General features: G+C 40.7%; 1 protein-coding gene across 7 annotated transcripts in view; it reads left to right on the top strand.

Annotated features, from left to right (window-relative positions):
• LOC149229378 (uncharacterized) overlaps window positions 1-19,929 on the top strand; it is a 320,041-nt gene that overhangs the window by 72,140 nt on the left and 227,972 nt on the right. The window contains exon 1 of one of the 7 annotated variants that reach the window (XM_089378604.1): window positions 3,195-3,575. The exons of the other annotated variants lie outside the window; for them this stretch is intronic. The gene's annotated coding sequence lies outside the window, so the exon portion shown is untranslated. Of the gene's footprint in view, window positions 1-3,194; window positions 3,576-19,929 lie in introns of those variants that run through there. 7 annotated transcript variants of the gene reach the window in all.

Raw genomic sequence — 19,929 nt, 5'->3', positions numbered from 1 at the left:
ATTTTTTTTTCATATGGACTTTGTTTGATGTCTTTCTTGCGCTATTGGAAAGGTATATGAGTGTGTGGAACAACACTAGGGGGTTTAGCACAAGTGAAAGTTTTGAGACCCAAAAAATTTAGGAAATGCCTCAAATTGCTATCGAAAAGTTTAAAACCCAATTCACCAAAGTGGGACATATCAGTAAAATGGCCTTGTGAGTCGATTCCTCCCGTTTTTTCCACTCTAAAAGCATCAAGATGGATGAAAAATAATATAATGATGCAATTCAGATCAACAAGACAAAATGGATTCATAGATGAACAATTGCTATAAATATACATTTGTAGATTTAAGCATTACATCTATAGTGAAATAAAGCTATGGAAACATAAAATAGTCAAGGATGTTAGACATGCGGTGTGTGAAAATTCCTTGATTGCAATTACTGTATATTTCTCCTAACTGTTAGCAATTTAATTGTTTATAAAAATTAACGAATAATTCACAATTGAAATCTTCACCAAAAAATATGTTGCAGAAAATAAAATTAGGAACTGAGAAATAGATGCACACACAATAAAAATGACACCAATATTTTTGGACTTAAAAGTGCACAAAAAAACCCAGAAGGGAAAATCGGTGCAACATACGAGGGTTTATTTTATTATGCAGAAATTTTTTCAGAGTACAATATCTGGATGCCAAAATGGCAATCCTCCCACATGTCTGACAAATAACTTGGAAAGAATTTTTCTCCCTCTCCAAATCAACTCAACCCCTCTGGCGCTTCTCGAACCCCTTTCTGGCAACTCGCACTCTGCTTGGAATTCACATTGCTTAGCCTGGATAATTTGCATTGCCTGCAATTCGACTCTAACTGAGTTGTCCAGCATCCCTCTGCCTCTGGAAGTGACTCGCTTTGCCTTTCGAGTGATCTCTCGGCTTCCAACAACTAAAACAACCCTCTTTCCGGCACTAGCATTGGGGTTTCTCGCTGCTTGCATTGGCTGCTTGGCCTCTTTGCAGAATAATTTTGTCCTCCATTTTCCTGCCTCTCTTGTACTGGAAAATTGCTGGGAAACTCTCCAGAATTCTCCTCTGTTGCTCCCTCAATCAATGATGCTCTCCCTCTGGCTCAAACTTGTCCCTCGGTGATCTTGGCATACTGGGAAGCTCGCACTGCCTTGATCTTGCTCTCGCAACTGTGTCCTCCTCCATCCCATCGACTTGCTCTTATAATCTCTCGTCAGAGCTTCAACGACCATGATTTGATCCTTATCGATGACTAAGATCATCTTAGAGTTGATCTAAGTAATTTTTTGAAAGTCTCTAGAGCATAAGTCGATTTCCTCAATTAATTCACTTTAATTAACCACTTTTCCTAAGTTAGACTTAGGAAATATTTAAATGATGGCTAATTAATTTAATTCAGAAATTTTGCAAGTTTATCTCGTGAAATCTTTTCTAGGTTTTGGAGATTTTCTGTTCATTAGTCCTTGAGACATAAATCGAGACTAGAACACTTGTCTGATGCTACCAAATCAATCAAAAACTAACACTCCCTCTTAGCGAGGAAGGTGTTCTGTACCCAACAACTCTCTTCTGTGGTTAGACCACAGTGTTGTTGTCTGACATCTGCAACATAATGTCGCTGTCCACCAAGCTACTGCATATACTTTGATTCACTGCTAACCCTATAGCTGAATCACTTTGCATCTGCATTGCTGTTGACACTGCACTGTGCCTCCTTGTACTGCTGCCAACATTGCCTGCACTGCTTTTGATCTCATGCTACTGCTGATGCTGTAACTACTGCAACTGAGAGCTGATCTATTGTTCCTATATTGGCTTTTGCAACTGTCGCTTGAGTCTGTGATTGCAACTAGCTCTGCTCTGTTTACTGAGTATCTGATTGCACCCAACTGTCTACACGCCTCTCTAGTATCTGACTGCAACTAGCTCAACATTCTCTCAAGATATGACTGCGCATTGCTAACATCTCGATCCTCCTGCTACTAAATACTATGGGCCCTTGTAGCAAAGGTAATGATCCATGAGGAAACACCTATCCAATGTTGTGCCTGCTCAGACCCTGCCCGATCCTGCAACTTTGAAGCCTCATGCTCCTCCTCCATCTAGAGGTATAGCCACTATCAATGCAAACTTCTCCATCTTGGAGGTCAACTCATCTATCTCTTTTGAAGCTGCTGCCCCTTCTTGTCCCTTTTCCTGTTGGGACACTGGTTGACATAGTGACCAAACTCACCACATCCAAAGCATTTGACCTTGGACAGGTCCTTGTTCTTCTTCTCGTCTCCCTTTGAGTTTTGTACCTGGCTGGGACCTTTTTTCGCCTTACCCTTTCTGGCTAGGGCTACATTCTCCTCTTCCTTCTCAACCTTCGACCCCTTGCTACTGCTGTTGGTAGTACCCTCGACAAGATTGAGCCTTAGCTCCTCTTGAGTGAAGTCACTGAACAAGCATTCCCAATCGGGCAGTTTACCTCATCTAGTAATTCCTTGAACGAATGTTGCCAACTCTTTGGAAAAACTGTTTATAGCAACTCGCACAAGTTCTTTGTCATCAAGCTTCTCTCCTACAGCTGCTAGCTCATCACGGACGTTCTGAAGTCTGGCGAGATGGGAAGTAACACCTTCACCGTTCTGCATCTTCATGGTCCTTTGCTTCTCCTTGAGAATCATTTTATGATTCTCGGATGGATCCTGGTATAGCTTCACAACGATCTTGGTAGTCCACCATCCCTTTATTTCTAAAGAACATCATAAACTTCTTTTACAGGGTTTCCCTCCTTGTGCTGGAAAAGAATTGACGTAAAGTGGGAGAGAGTTGCAAAGGTGACAATGGGAAGTCTTCCTAAGTTCCCCTAGAGTTGCAATCTGTTCAGGGACTTTATAGTGTTTCGTACAGGTCAGAGAGGTAATCAACTGCTTTCTAGAACTTTTTGCCCATCTGCTAGCTCTTCAAAATATATAAGAAAGAAAGGTCTCTATCCCAACAAATTGATGAAATAGCTTCCTTTCCAATTGGTATTTACACAGTTTATCACAGCTTTTAGGGTTGGTCATAGCCCATTGACCCTGCACATGAGTGCACATTCCGAGTTATTTTGGAAGAGTCTTTGTGCACTTGCCCAAATATTTGAGTACTTGATTTTGTTTGTTCTTTTTCTGTCAGAAATTTTCCTGTTACTTTGCTGCTTTGCTCCTCTGAGCAGGACTCTTGCTGGAATCCTGTTCTAGCAGCATCCTTCTACAAAGTGTGAGTTGCTTCTGGCGAAGGACACTGTTCCTGGATGCAGATGGAGCAGATGCTGTTGACAGAATTTGTACTTTCTAAAAGGCCAAAGGAGATGTGGCTGCCAGCGTGATGGTCAGTGATTTCTGAGGAATAGAGGAATTACCTATCTGTGTGGGGAGTCATATACCTATCTGATTGGGGGGGGGGGTGTGCATAGCAGTTGTCCTTTGTGCCATGACCCAAAGAATCTGAATTGGGTGCTGGCTGCAAATTTGCAGTAACTCTAGGTGTGAGCTGGAGCAGGCTATCCTACTTCAACACCGTCTTTCCAGAATGTATGTAACCTTGTTCATCTTTATTAAGTACTGATGCAAATTTACTTGGACTTTGCTTTGGCCTTCCTTCTATGTATGGAGTATGCCAAGGGAGCTTAGAATTTTTTTCCCTTGATGGCATGTTTTGCACCGAGTATGGCTCATATCACGCTGATGTGATTAATTTTAGATGAATGCTTGAAGAATGTTGATAGGAGGAAGGAAAAAAGTGGACATGAAAGTGTTAGACATGCATAAACTATGAGCAACTTTTTTTTCGTTTAGTAATAGTGATGATTTCTAAATAGTTTTCTATTATATTGTCCTTGAGTGTCATGGAGTGAGGGTGTCAGGATGGTGTTAGACTGATCTACTGTGGGAATATTTTGCACATCTTTAGGTTTAGCAGGAGTAAGAAGGTGAACGAATACTATCCTGTCTGGTTCAAACTTCAGCTACCACTTGATGCCCAGATATCCATTTGCATGCATGGTTTATTTTCTGTCAAAGAAAAGGAATGAAGTGCTTATAAGTGCATTTTCATTCAGTCTATTATTGATTATCACATTGGTCAGCATGGAATTCTCTTACCAGTAATGGCAACTAGTGTTCTTATTTACAGCAGAAGATATAAAATCTTGTTATCTGTTGGTGGTGTTTTATTGAATACCAATAGTATACCTGTGGTATCACATCAACCAATATGAATCATTAGCAAGGGTATGAATTCAACATTGGAGATGCCTTTCCTACCTACATCTGCAGATGGTAATGATGGGAGACATCTCTCACATACGGTTGTAAGAGGAAAAACTTCTGAAGCATGTTCTAACCATCATATTAACCAAAGCTAGCGAAGGAGCCAACCACCAAACTTGGAAGGTTCGTTGAATGATGGATCTCCAACCACCAAACTTGGAAGGTTCGTTGAATGATGGATCTCCTATTATTCGATATAAATCAAATGAATCAACTCCTGCTGATGTTGTTGCCATATCTGAGGCACATCATCTCAATTCAGGAATCTGTGGTGGTAGTGGATTACAGGAACATACTATTGGTCAAAGCCTTAATCAGGGCAGGAGCAAATTTGAAGGGCTGGCAAACATTGAACCTCCTGCTAACTATGATTTCAGTCAGTGTGGAGCTATTGTGAAGCAGCAGGATGCAGTAGATAGCAGAAAGATGTGGCAAAAGCAATATTTTTATCAGGAGCAATTGCAGGAGCTTCAACCGCATCAACTGTTTCAGCAGCTAGATGTATATTCGAGCTATCAGCAACAGTTCCAACGGTTCTTGCCACGTAGAAATCAATGTTTAGGTAATCAGTTTCCCCCTTGGTTGCATGGATCTTCATTGCATGAATTGTCGAAATTTGCGCAAACAAATATCCCGTTACAACAGATGGAAGAGATGAGCTATAGCTCAGCTCTTTTACCAGATACTGAGAAACATTTCAATTCCAGCATTTGAATTGGGTCACCAATGGTTCACCTGCTGAATGTATGATGCTGTCGGATCCAAGTTTAGCTTCACAGTTATTGCCCTTAAATGGCACATACTTAGATCCCTCTGTTTATGATCCCGCAGTTGGTAATGTTGAGGATGCAGATATACAACCATTGGATCTGCATCCAAGTTCACAGGAAAAGGTTGATGAAATTCCTAGTCCATTGAACAAGGCACTGGCTACTGCAACTCAATTACGAAATCCATTAGCCTGTAATTCATGTTTGGGAGAATCACTTGTAGGTAATCATCAGACAAGCTATTTTGATGCATCCTTTCCTGAAGACAATGCTTCATGCACGGGACAACAGGTACCGGTTAAACATTTAACTGGGAAGAGTTTTCACCACAACCTTTCACAAACTCCAGAGACTAGCTCACTATTAGGTAATTGGCAACAAGGAAACTTTCTCTGTGGAAACTTGCAAGAGCAGAACTCTGCTGAGAATCAACAAAAATGGGCTGAAAATGCATTGCAGACGGATGAGCTTCAATTATTCTCAACAAAACTGGGCTGAAAATGCATTGCAGACGGATGAGCTTCAATTTGCTTATTGGCATTGGTTGGTCAGCTTAGATGTGTCATTGCAAACCATATGTTGTGATTCTCGGCAGACCGAATGCCATTCAACTGTAGGTAGTTCTGATTCCAGAACAAATAGTTCAACTGTAGAGAAATCTGTGCATCAAGGCAGCTTTGAGGATAAATGTAGCCAGGTTTTCAATAAACAACATGGTAATTGGAGTGCACTCATGCAGTCAGCTTTGGAAGAGACTTCTTTTGAAGCTGGGCAATACGATGATAGGAATCCTGTTCTATTGCAGAAAATGCCACTCAAACCTTCTGGTACTTTGCAGTTGCTTCATAATGAAAAACAAAACATTTGGGATGAACATGGTATCAACTGGCTCCTTCAGCAAAATTTGTTTCATTGCTAATCATGCCAATGCTAAGGATGAAATCTATGGTGTGCCATGTTTGCCACAAACAAGCTTAGGATCAACGGGCCAGCTGGGTTCAAGATTTGAGTGCAACCAGTTTAACAATCAGACGAAGTTACATTTGGATAATATTTGTCAGTCTTTTCATGAACTAGCATTGCAAGTTAGTCGAAGGGATGACCAGAGCTCCGATCAATTTGTTTCTCAAGAGATTTTTTATCTTCAATGTTATGCAGACTTTAGAGTTGCCTCAAAGTTTCTGGAAACCTGTAGCCACAGAACAACTAGCTTTCAAGGAAAGGGTGCCTTGCAAGCATACAAATTTGGATGGAAGGCAACATAATTGCTTGTGGGACTACTGCCAATGTTATTCTCAGACGAAATATTCTCAAAGAATGTTAAATCTAACTTCTAATGAGCAAAACTATCAGGAAAAGAATGATCTATAGGAAATCAAGCAGAATCATGTCTGTTTAAATTGTATCCAAGGGAGACGAAAACATCAGAAAGGTTCAAAAACTGGGCATATGGAAAATCATCAACAAAAATGGGAGGAATCAAATCTTAAAAGTTATTACACATATAATGACAATGAGTTATCTGTCCAACTTGACTTAAAATATGATGCAAAATATAATAAATATGTGGATGGGAAGGCTCTGCATCAAGAAGCAAGTTGCACAAGAGTCTTCACTCATAATTCTAGTGCAGATAATTTAGAAAACATTATGCAAATTCACCATCTGATGCCGGAAAACAACCCTGAGCTGTTCAGTACCAAGCTTTCTATAATACAGAATAATTCAGAAAGGCATCAACAAATGCCAGAAAGCAGTTGTCAGATTGTAGATAGTAATTTCACTCAAGATTCTAATGCGAATATTGAAGGCATTGAAAACCCTGTATTTCAGCAACAAAATAACTCATGTGTGTGGAATTTATCTTCAAACAAATCAGTTGATGGTGACCAGGAGACAATTTGTGATTTAAGAGCAACACAACATGGTAATAATAATAATCAGATTGTTGATGAAAAAGTGGGCCAGGTTGGCTCTAAGCAGCAAAGTGCAATGACTGAAAACAATACTCTAAATGGCAATGGTAAAAGAGTAAATGTTTTGCAATCCATAGTCGATATCCATCAATAAGCACAAACTCCATGGAGGTGTAAGAACACTGGTTTGGTGGACTGTTATGGAAGTGAGACCAGAAAGATGGTTTCTGCAACTGTACTGCAGCATCCAGTAAATACTGTTTTAGCAGATCAGTTGCATGCTGAAAAGGCTGGACATAATTCATGTTTAGAAGGATTATCAGACCTGGATTTGCAAAGGCAAGGGCAATTTAAACAAATAGAAAATGAGGAGCCAAACATGGCTGGGCATTTTTCGCCAAACGATTTAAAAAGCAGAAGGATGGTATAGTTTGTTCTTTGTTCCGTGTATGCTGCTAAATGATTGATTTCAATCCGTCCTTGGAAAGCTTAAGAAGAAAAAAGTGATCAACCTAAAATTCAGAAGTCAATATTATTCAGCAGCTCACCATGAACATATTCATAGCAAAACTGTGTCTGCACAATTATTTAATATGTTCAGTGAATGCTCCACCCAAATTAGAAATTAAAAATTGAAATTGTTTTAATGCCTTTAATGGACCCAAAAATTGTCAATGTGACTCAAAAACAATGAATCATATAAGGTGCACCCAATGTGGGGTTGCTTGATGCATCTCCTGACCAGCCAGTGATATTGCTTATAAGACATTATGTAAATCTGTCTATTGAACTCCATAAAATCTGATTGATTAAACTTCGTATAAATAAAATTTATGCATTATTTAACAGCTCAAAATTAAGCTTTGGAAACAAGGATACATGAGGGAGCTCATCAATGCCGGAATTATTAAGTCGTTTCCTGAAGGGACCCACACTTTTTCTCTCTCTCTTTTTTTTTTGAAGCCAAATTTCACTACTTCATTACAGTCTAACTTTCAATGAAATGCCCTGTTCCTGTTGATGCCTGGATGGTCTGGGATAGGTGAAAAGCTTTGTGGTATTCATGATTCAGTACAGTTGATTGCTATTTGTTTTCTGTGGTAGCTTCAGTGTAAAGTCACTTTTCAGAAGGATCTATCTTATTTTAGCCTTGGTGATTTGAGGAGTTTAATCAGGAATTGGAGCTGTTACCACTTTTGATGTAATGTCCCAAATCAGAAATTTTTGGAACAAGCATTTCATATAAAACTATCGTGCATTTACCAAAAGATTGCCATGTAAAATCCAAACCATAAATTTATAAATTGCATAAAATCTCATTAAAAATCATAACTTGAGGAACAACGGGAAATGCAGCAACCAAAATCCAGCTTTATTATATATAGATAGATGCCAATACAATAGATGGGAATGACCCTCTGGTCTCCAAAGTAAAACAAAAAAAAATCACTACACGTGTGGATTTTGAATGAATCCAGCAAGGGCAGATGAGTGCTCGCCTAATCTCTCTATATCACACGAGGGTTTTCGTCTTGGGGCCTACCAATGGAGTAGAGAACTGGGTCCTCAACCTCTCATACAAGAAACAATATCAAAACCAAGATGCCCTCCCATGGCTTCCTCCTTTTTTATAGATTTGATGGATACTTCTAGAGCCTCCTATTTTATTATTATTTTAATCATGGAGCACTTTTCCCTCTTTTATTTTAATTAAAATATTCTTTTTAAAGCGGGAAAATGGTAAATTGGCCATCGTGTCTCCTTAGGTCATTGAAACTTTCATCTAACCATCCCATCATGTAGATCTTCTCTTTCCAGTTCCAATGAGCCATTAGACTAAGGTGCTCTGCCACGTATTCCTCCCGGAATGCCACCTTTGTTGATTTGTGGTTAGCATCGATGTGGTTTAGCCATGAAAATTGGTGGGGAGGCTAAAGCGCATGAGATCTCCAAAACCCATAAATCGTTTGGAGAAATTCTATCCAGATGAGGAGATATTAAAATAATTAATATTTTTAATGGGGTCCTAAGTATAAACTTAGGAAAATTAAAATATTAATGTGTATTAATCTAATTTTGGGTTAGAAGATTCCAAGAGACAAGGATCAAGCCAAATCTAATCTTAGTCGTTGATTAGGGACTTAATCTCGGCCGTTGAAGACTCAACAGGAAAAGTATAAGAGGAGGCTTGAGGGTCAGTTGGAGATACACTGAATTGATCAGTCAGTTCTATTTTCTCGAGCGGGGTTTGTTGAGAGAATCGAACCAGTGATTTGTCGCAGCGAGTGGCAGTTCGGCACGAGGCCGAGAATACATAGCAGAGAGCTAGAGATAGTGCCAGAGAGAGCGCAAAGCCTGGGAAGGCCGACGCAGAGGTTGAGAAGGCCAACGTGAGTGACACAGAGGGCTAGAGGGCTGACACAGAGGGCCAAGAGGCTGACGCAGAGGCATTAATAGTTGCTTAGAGGCTAGCAAAGCTTACGTAAAGGGCCAAGAGGCTGACGCAGAGGCATCAGTAGCTGCGTAGAGGCTAGCAGAGCTGATGCAGGGCCAAGAGGCAGTGTTGGAGACTTTCGTGGGGCAGACTGGTGCTGAGAGGGTGATGCAGTCCCTAGCAGAGTGATGCAAAGAAGTGGAGAAGCTTGGAGCATCTTTTGCTGTCTAGCTAAGGAGTTGCGGTAGTTGTTATGGGATCGATCATCTGGTGACTGATCAGCCGGAATATCTGTCTCTGAGGAGAGGTACTTCTGTCGAGGGAATTTTCTGTTGGGTGAGCCATTTCTGGCACCCTAGTTGTATTCATAAACCACATAATAATAAAACCCTCATATCTGTTGCACCTGTTTTCCCGCATTGGGTTTTTTCGGGGATGATTGTCCAAAAATAACGGTGTCCCTTGTGTGATTGTTTCAATTATTTCAATTGCTGATCTGTATGTGTTAAGGTTGCATTTGTGTTTATTTTTGGTATTTATATTTATAAATAACTTGTTAATGAAAAGAACACGTAGGAGAAAATAAACCAGATAGTGCAGTAGGAATTTTTGACGTGTCAGACTTAGAAATTTCAACATGGTATTAGAGCATTATAGATCACAGGAGAACTGAAGGCACCAACAGTGATCTGAAGAATTTGCAGCAGTAGCAGCGGTCCCAAGAGACAACGCTGTTCCAGAGCAGAAGCAGCTAGAGAGGAAGTGATGCAAATCCTGCGTCATCATTTCGTGCCAGGAGGAGGGTCAGCGTAGAGGCAGAGAGGGGCAGATCAGACCTACGCAGTGCCTGGTCATCCTTCTCAGCCAGGAAGGATTGACGCTGTGGCTAGGGGGTGCAGATTTAGTCGTTGCCAGAATTGCGCAGAGCCTGAAAGGCTCAGTTTCTTTGGTTGTTGGGGCTTGGGGAGCTGTAGGTAGATTATGATTTGAGGAGCTGGTGGGGTGCTATTTCTGTCAGTGCAGAATAATACCTAAGGAGATGGAACTGAGGTAGAGGGAGTCGCTACCTTGACGAATTTCTAGCCAAGAAATCCAGATCCGAGTTGCAGTTGCAAGGAGGATTGGAGAGGAGTGGTTCGACAACTGGCAAGAGGATTTCTAGGAGGGAAATCAGGACTTAGAGGGAGATTTTCAGGAGGGAAGTCGGAACTCAGAGGGAGTCCAGAAGAGGAGCTGAAATGGCAGTAAATGGACTGAGGGATCAGGAAAGGTTGGACGGGGCTTCCAACTTTGTCATCTGGAAGGCGAGGATCCTGACAGTCCAAGATCGACATCGCATCAAGGACTTTGCCTTGAGAACCATAGCTATCCCGGTCGACCCAGCTGAGAATGAGAAGTATGAGGATGCAATGGCGAGGGTGAAGTGGATGATCTTAGACAGGGTCAAAGATCATGTCATACCACATATTGCTGAAAGGAACACAACAAAGGAGATGTGGGATACTTTGAAGACCTTGTATGAAGGCACTTTCGTGTAGCAGAAGATGCTATTGGAGAATCAACTGCAGTCATATCAGATGTTGAAGGGAGAGTAGATAGATCCATTCCTTCTTAGGTTGTAGGAGATTCGCGACTAGCTTACTTTCGTGGGGTCTACACCGGATCGAGAATTTATGGTTGGGACTGCTCTGAATGTAGTCTCTGAGGAGAGGGAGGCATTTGTCCAAAGTATTTTGGGCAGGGCTACTCTTCCAGGTTGGGAGGAGATGTTGCCAAGAAGAGATCAGGAGGATGACCAAGGCGGGGAGTAGTGGCAAGGGAAGTCGAATCAAGAAAGTGGAGGAGGATGCGGCTCTAGCATCTGCAAGACAACAAGGGAAGAGAAAGAAGAAGGACATCTCCAAGGTGAAGTGCTTCCACTTTGGGGAGCCGGGACATTATGCATCCCAGTGCCCTAGGAAGAAAAACAAGGGAGTGGCTTCTGATTCTAAGGCAGCTCCAGCTAAGGCAGAGAAAGAGGTCGAGACTGATGACGATTGTGCCATGAGTGCTCATGCACCTCTAGAGAAGAGGTGGGGAGACATCGATTTGTAGTCAGGAGGACTACATAGTACATACTAAGGGCAGGATCTTTGAGGTGCCCAAACTCTTGGATCATATCCGGCTACGGGAGCCCTTAACGACAGTAGTAGGATGACAGGGGTTGGGTGGAGCAAAGTGTAATGGAGGAGCAAGGCAATGCTTGGGTGCGGAAATTTGAGGTAGTGCAGTGGAGGTTGCAGCAGTGCGAGAGGCACAAAGTTGTATGCAGTAGTGCAGTGGCAACAGAGGGACAATATAGCAGTAGAGGAAGCTTCAATTTCACGAGGCTTCCAGACTGACCGGGATGTCAGTATTTGGGAGAAGTCAGTTATCTACTTCTTGGTAACCGAGTTACAGTGCAATAGTTAGCAGTGGCAGTGCTAGGGGTAGCATGGGCAACATATTGAGAGGGACCTGCAGTATAGATGTAGCAGTGGAAGTGGCAGTGTCATGGGCAACAGTACAGGAAGCAACAGTGCAAATGATGTGAGGTAGCAGGCCAAGCATCAACACATGTATTGGTGCGGAGAATCAGTGTGATGTTTCAATGATGGAGCATTACTAGAGCACATTCTTTGCTAAGAGGGAGTGTTGATTTGTGGTAGCATTGGATGTGCTGTAGCGATGAAAATTGGTGGAGAGGCTAAAGCACATGAGATCTCCAAAATCCATAAATCGTTTGGATAAATTCTACCCAGATGAGGAGATGTTAAAATAAGTAATATTTTTAATGGGGTCCTAAGTATAAGCGTAGGAAAATTAAAATATTAATGTGTATTAATATAATTTTGGGTTAGAAGGTTCCAAGAGACGAGGATCAAGCCAAATCTAATCTTAGTCGTTGTTTAGGGACTTAATCTCGGCGGTTGAAGGCTCAACAAGAAAAGTATAAGAGGAGGCTTAAGGGTTAGTTGGAGATACACCAAATTGATCAGTGAGTTTGATTTTCTAGAGCTGGGTTCGCTAAGAGAATCGAACCATTGATCTGTTGCAGTGAGGGGCAGTTCGGAATGAGGTTGAGAATACATAACAGAGGCAGAGATATTGCCAAAGAGATAGCACAGAGCCTGGGAAGGCTGACGCAGAGGTAGCTGGGGCTTATGCAAAGCCTGAGAAGGCTAGCATTAGTGGCGCAGAGGGCTGACACAAAGAGCCAAGAGGATGACGCAGAGGCATCAGTAGTTGCGCAGAGGCTAGCAGAGTTGATGCAGGGCCAAGAGGCAGCGCTGGAGACTTTCGTGGGGTAGACTGGAGCTGAGAGGGTTATGCAGTCCCTAGCAAAGTGACGCAGAGCAGTGGAGAAATTTGGAGTAGCTTTCGCTGTCCAGCTAAGGCGCTGCCTTAGTTGCTGTGGGATCGATCATCTGGTCATTGATCATCCGGAATATTTGTCTCCGAGGAGAGGTACTTCTGTCGAGGGCATTCTCTGTTGGGTGAGCCATTTTTGGCACCCTAGTTGTATCCATAAACTGCACAATAATAAAACCCTCATATTTGCTACACCGGTTTTCCTGCATTGGGTTTTTCCGGGGACGATTGTCCAAAAATAACGGTGTCCCTTGTGTGATTGTCTCAGTTATTTCAGTTGTTGATCTGTATATGTGTTAAGGCTACATTTGTGTTTATTTTCGGTATTTATATTTATAAATAACTTGTTAATGAAAAGGACAAGTAGGAGAAAATAAACCAGATAATGTAGTAGCGATTTCTGACGTGTTAGACTTAGAAATTTCAACAACCTTAAGCGTAATTAATTGAGTCAAGCCCATTAATAACTTAGTTTTCTGAAAGTTGTCAGAATGTGCCGGAACGACAGGCAAATTGTGCGGATGATGGAATATACCAAGCGAATGCTATCGAACCTCGTAGAAACTTCTCAAAACTCCATCGGAACCCCTGATGACATAACCTACTCCACTGACTTGGCCATACTGTGCCCTGAAAATCCACCCTGGATGTACTATGAAGAAGAATAAAAATGGGAACACGACACATGACGCATGAAGACTTGTACCATTATTGAAGATCCTTTTGAGCAGGTCGTTTGTAGGAGATATGGCTTTTGTAGGCTTAATTTCACATTTTTATGTGTAATCTTGCATTGAGGATCACCTTTTGAGGCATCACTACATATTTTCTTATTTGTGGTGGCACATGTGGAAAATTTCCACCTTTTGGAGGACTTTATTGTCATATTTTCATGCATATTTATTTATTCAGGGTGCATGTCACACATCTGAAGGTATAGTTACATCAATGTTCTACGAAGACTCCAGGACGGGGGGATGAGGGTGTGGGGAGACACACAAGGGGGACGTGTGGGAGTACCCTCAAGTTTTGGGGAACTTTAGGGGGGATGGGGAGATGTTAGGTATATAATTGTTTATATATATATATATATATAATTCAAATTCATATTCAATAATAAAAGCATAAATATATTGATCCATACATAATTGAATTAAATAATGAAATACACTGATCGATATTCATCGTTCATACTGATACAAACATCATTCATACAAATCATTCTTCCATACACCATGAGATTCAATAATGAAATACATGGATCCATATTCATCATTCATCTTTCTAGAATTTACATTGATTTGAAAATGAAATTTATCATTCATCATTTTAAAATGTAAATTGATTTCAAATTTAAATTCATCATTCATCATTCACGATTCTAGAATCTAATTAGTACCTAGAAAAATAGACTATAATAGATACCAATGTTATCATAACCAAACTGATGATCTAAATACAAAACCCTATAAGTCGAGAATCAGTGGAAATTGGACCGGAATTGGTAAAAAAACTGGACCAAAATACCGGTCGACCAAAAACACCTAAAATATTCAAATTTTAAAGAAAAACATATTTATTTATGTGCATCCATATGAATCCAAACCATTTATACACCAAGAAGCAAAAGTTCTCATTTATATAACATGTAAGGGTGCACATAACCAAAATAGCACGGAGTGCAATCCATCTTTGAACCAAAAATACACCAACAAATAGGATTTAGATGGCCTCTAGCATCCAAAAAAAATCATGCTACAACAAATACCTACATATGATCAAAATCATTACCTATACTGGGATCTTTGTCATCAATGTCACCCTCTAAGCATTAAAATAAGATAGAAAAATGTAGCATGTCTTGTGAAGATTTTGTTTGAGTGATAGGTACATTTTTAGTAGGTTCATGATAGAGGAATTCGACAACCAATGCCACTCACATCAAGGTACACAAGGCTTGGTGCTCCTGATTAAATACTAGTTCCATACCCTTGTACATGACAAAATCCATTGGAAACGTTGCAATCCTGTTGATCTTGAAATCCTAAAAAATTGTTAAGTTTGTTGGATTTTGAGTGAGATCTAAAATTCTACTTTCTCCATATGAAATCCACTGGGGTTGGAACCGCTCTCAAACATCCTAAGTCATTTCATGGTCATTTTAAAATTTTAAGTAAAATTCATGGCAATGTTAAATTTTTATTGTAAAAGGATGAAAATGAAAGATAAACGAGAATGTCACTTTTACTTCAACAATTTAACATTACCTTGAATTGCATAGCAATAATAGGGCTATAGGTTTGAATATTAGGCTTCCCCATAAAAAAGTACTTGAAACTCAAAAAAGGTGCTTTTGAGCATCCCCTTTCAAGGGGGTGCACCCAAATGCACTAATTTTGGCGAGACGCATCCCCCACACTGGGGAAATGTCCCCCCTTGCATCTCCCCATGTCTTCCAAAAGGGGGATGTGGGGAAACGTTTCCCCAAGTGTCCCCCCTTCCCAGGTGCATGGGAAGAGTGGGGTGCATGCACCCCACCACGGGGGACGTGTTCCTGTGGAACACTAGTTTTCCTAGTTTGATTTGATTAGCAATGGGGAAGATAAATTTGCCAGAGTTTTGCCAGTGCAGTCTATGTAATTTCTCAATAGTAGATTTACTAAACGTAATAATTAAACACTCTGTTAGTTTTGTAGCATCAGACATGTGTTCTAGTCTCGATTCTGGTCAGAGAGGCTAAAAAACACTTGATCTCCAAAACTCAGAAACATTTTAGGAGAAAACACCTAAAGATGGCTCAATTAAGTTAATTGATCAATAATTATATATTTCGTAAGTCTAACTTAGGAAAAGTGATTAATTAACAACAATTAATTGAAAAAGCTCAGAATTATCTAGAAGCTCACACAGATAGAGTTTGAGTTGATCATAGCCCTTGATAGGGATATAATCATGGCCATTGGTTCACCAATGAGAGATTATAAGAGCGACTCAATGGGTAGATGGAGAATACACCAACAATGCAAGTTTCTTAGCAAATTGAGCTATCCAACCTCAAAGATTGAGCAAGGGAAGAAGAGTTTGAGCTAGTAAGGATGCAAGGGTGAGAGGGAACAGTAGCTGAGAGTTTGATGGAGATTTCCAGTGTGGGAAGAGTCAGTTGAGAGAGGCTAAGATATTCCACAGGAGGCTGTGCAGAGGCTTGCGCAGGAAGCTTTAGAGGCAGTGCAATTTGGATGAAGAGGAGGTGGATTCAGGTGCCGGAGGCCAGGATAATTTCCAGAGGGTCGATGAATCACCTCCAAAGGCAGCAGCAAGCAGGGTGACTTGATCAGAGGCAGATCCAAGCTATGTTTGTGAGGCTCTATGCAAGGGTTGTTGGAGGGCTAGTTTTTTGAAGAAGGTTGTGCCGAGATTGCTTGTGGAGAGAGAGAAAGTTCTCTCTAATATTTTGCTAGTATTTTCTGAGGAGAGGATTGCTAGTTTGGGCATTAGATTGTACTAAGAAATTTCACTGCTGTATAATAATAAAAAACCGTCATCTCCTGCATCGGGTTTCCCACATTGGGTTATTTCGGGGACATTTGTCGAAAAATAACTGTCAATTTTATTGTGTGATATCATTTTCTCAGTCTCCAGTTTATTTCTGCAACATTTTTTTTTGTGAAAAATTGCATTGTGATTTATTTGTTGTTTGTCGTAGCAAATAGACTGCATAATTAATCAGTTAGTAGAATAAATTTTGAGGAGTTGTAATTTAAGGAAATTTCACACCCTCAAACTGAAAACTGATTTTCCCTACATTGGTGCTTTTCTAGGGACATTTGTACAAAAAATGTGTTATTTGTGTGATTGGTTTCTCGTGTATTCTGCTGCAAATTTTATTTGGTGAATGGTGCTATTTATGTTTTTATTCATTACATCCAACTGATAAATTAATTTACTGTGTATAAGTAATCGAAATAATTAATTGTGTTAATAGCACCTTCTTGGTAGCAGAAATTTCACATGGTATCAAAGCACTGAAGCGCTGAGGTTATTGTTTATCTGAGCATGGGGGTTTTTGAAAGGGAAATCAAAGGTTTTCACACTGGTCAATTCTCAGATGTCTTTAGATTTATTGGGGTTTATTGTTCAAGGGTTTTAGAGATGGCTTCAGCTATTTTGAGGGATCATGATAGACTTGATGGTGCATCGAACTTTGGTATCTGGAAATCCAAGATACTTTTGTTGCTGGAGGAGCATGGACTGAAGGAATATGTAATGTCTGCTGTTGCCGTATCGACATATCGAACACAATTAGCGACCTACTACAAGGAGGATGCCAAAGCTAGGTGTATTATCCAAGATGGGGTCAAATATCATCATTCCCCATATTGCAAAATTGGATACGTGTAAGATGTGGGATGTCATCTTGAATTTGTGCCAGAGTGCAATTGTGAACACGAAATTGATCCTTAGAGGGAAGCTACGAAATAGTAGACAGAACAAGGGAGAAGGTGTTGTCAGTTATCTAAGAAGGGTCAAACAAGTCAAAGATGAGTTAGCCACTGTTCGAGAGAAAATAGATGATGAGGAGCTTGTGGGAACTACGTTGAATGGGTTCCCAGAGCAGTGGGATGTCATTGTCCAGGTGATTAATGGAGGACAAGACTTGCCTGGTTGGGATTGTCTTTGGAGTGATTTCACTCAGGAAGATCTTAGGTTGAGCCTTGGTAGTGGAGGCAGCAATAAATTCCAGAGGGGTGAGGATGAGTTCACTCTCATAGCTTGCCTATCTAGCTCGACCAAAGTCCAGTACATTGATAGTGGGGCGTCATGTCACATGATAGGAGTTAGAGAGTATTTCTCTAGCTACAAAGCAAAGGAGATAGGATTCCAGATACAAATGGGAAATAAGTCCAAGTGTACTCCAGTTGGGAGAGGGACAATCACATTTTAGAGGGAGTCAGACAAGAATATCCATGTTACATAAGTGTTAGTAGTTACATGCGCTAGATATGGGAATGAATATGATTTTAGTTTTTTCTCTTCAGGATAAGGGGTATGATGTATACTTTCAAGGACAGAAGGTGCATCTGAAACAACAGGGTTGGAAGTCAATAAAGGAGATTGGGGTGAGAAGCAACAAGTTCTACAAGTTACAGTTTGATACACCAAAGACATTGGTTAGCAACAACAGTAACAAAGATATGGGAGAGCTGTGGCATAGGAAGACGGGCCATATCCATCATTGAGCACTTTAGTTGCTCAAAGAGACCGTCATAAGTATTCCAGAGGTGAGTACAAAACATGATGACGTATGTAGAGGGTGCGTACTTGGAAAGTTTTCAGAAACAACATTTACAAGTAGTGACAATAGAGCCAAGGGTGTGTTAGATTTGACACATTCTAATATTTGTGTGAAAATATAGCCAAGGGTGTGTTAGATTTGATACATTCTAATATTTGTGGTCCATTATCCACATGATCTCTCAGGGGTTATGAATTTTTCGTGACCTTGATTGATGATTTCTCGAGGAAGACTTGGATTTACTTCTTGAAGACAAAAGATGAAGTTTTCAATCACTTCCAAGAGTGTAAGCCTTAAGGCTCTTGTGGAGAACTCAACAGGAAATAAGATAAAGGTACTTCAGACAAATATTGGGGGTGAGTACATCGAGAAAGCCTTCAAGGAGTTCTACCCCAAGGAGGGAATCAAGGGAGAGTGGACAACTCGATATACAACAAAATGGTTTTGCATAACATAAACAAAACCATAGTTGGAGTAGCAAGGGCCATGCTATACGATCAGGATATGCCTTGATATCTTTGCATAGAAGCATGTAGCACAACAATTTACATTTAGAATAGAGTCCCACATAAGGTGTTGGGAAAAATGGCACCTAAGGAGGCATTTATAGGGAAGAGGCCAAAAGTCGGTCATTTCAAGATTTTTGGCAGTATCGCTTATTGTCATGTTCCAATCAAGAAGCGCACCAAGCTCGATTCAACTGCAGAGAAGGGGTATTTCGTTGGTTACAACGAAACATCCAAGGCATGAGGATCTATGTTCTAGGGACTCCGATGATCATCATTAGATGGGACAATAAGTTTCATGAGGAGAAAGCCTTTAGGAGTCCTTGTGAGTTGCCAGTAGTTGATCAAAGTTAGCAAGCAGAAGCTCCAAGGGTTGAGAAGTAATCTCAGGAGTAGGGCACAAGTACAAGTACAATGACTAGTATGGGAACAAGTATAGGTGTTTAGGAGAGTTTGCAACATGTGGAGCAATAGCATGATGAGGGGCTTGAAGCTCTACCTAGCATAGAAGGGAGAAGGAATTACAAGGTGGTTCAGATATTGAGAGATGCACAGGAGTTTGTGGGAGCTCCTGGATCGAGCATTAGGGATAAGAGACCACCAGAGGAATATTCGAGTTACAAGGCATTGATGAGTCAACTCATTGACAACGAGCCTTCCAACTATGATGAGGCTGCACAACACCAGGTATGGTAGGATGTAATTGCGGAGGAGTACAACTCCATCACGCTGAACGATGTTTGGGAGGTGTTTCCTAGACCATTGGATAGGGCAGTGGTTGGTTCCTATTGGATCTATAAGATCAAGCATGCTGTAGATGGTAACATAGAAAAGTTCAAAGCTTGGTTTGTGGCCAAGGGTTTCTCTTAGCAAGAGGGAGTAGATGAGGAGATGTTTGCTCTTGTAGCCAGGTATACTTTCATTTAGATTCATCATGTGGATGTCAAGACGACGTTCTTGAATGCAGTTATAGAAAAGGAGGTTTACATCGATCAACCAAAGGGCTTTGAGATGCAAGAGAGGTAAACCCTGAATACAGGTTGAAGAGAGCACTATATAGAATCAAGCAAACTCCCAGAGCATGGTATGGTCGTATTGACAACTATTTGTAGCTGATGGGCTTCGTGAAGAGTGAAGCAGATTTGAACCTCTACTATCTTATGGTTGGAGGTAAATCCGTCATTCTCATTTTATATGTAGATGATTTGTTTTTGATTGGGTCACCAAGGGTCATAGAGGACTGCAAGAGGGACTTAGTAGTAGAGTTCGAAATGAAGGATTTGGTGTTGATGCACTATTTTATAGGA

Source organism: Pinus tabuliformis, chromosome J, assembly GCF_031772625.1.
Source record: "Pinus tabuliformis cultivar Carrire ecotype Pingquan chromosome J, CPIR1, whole genome shotgun sequence".
NCBI classification, from domain to species: Eukaryota; Viridiplantae; Streptophyta; class Pinopsida; order Pinales; family Pinaceae; genus Pinus; species Pinus tabuliformis.
The sequence above is the reverse complement of the archived record's forward strand: the minus strand, read 5'-3'. Positions and strand labels throughout refer to the sequence as shown.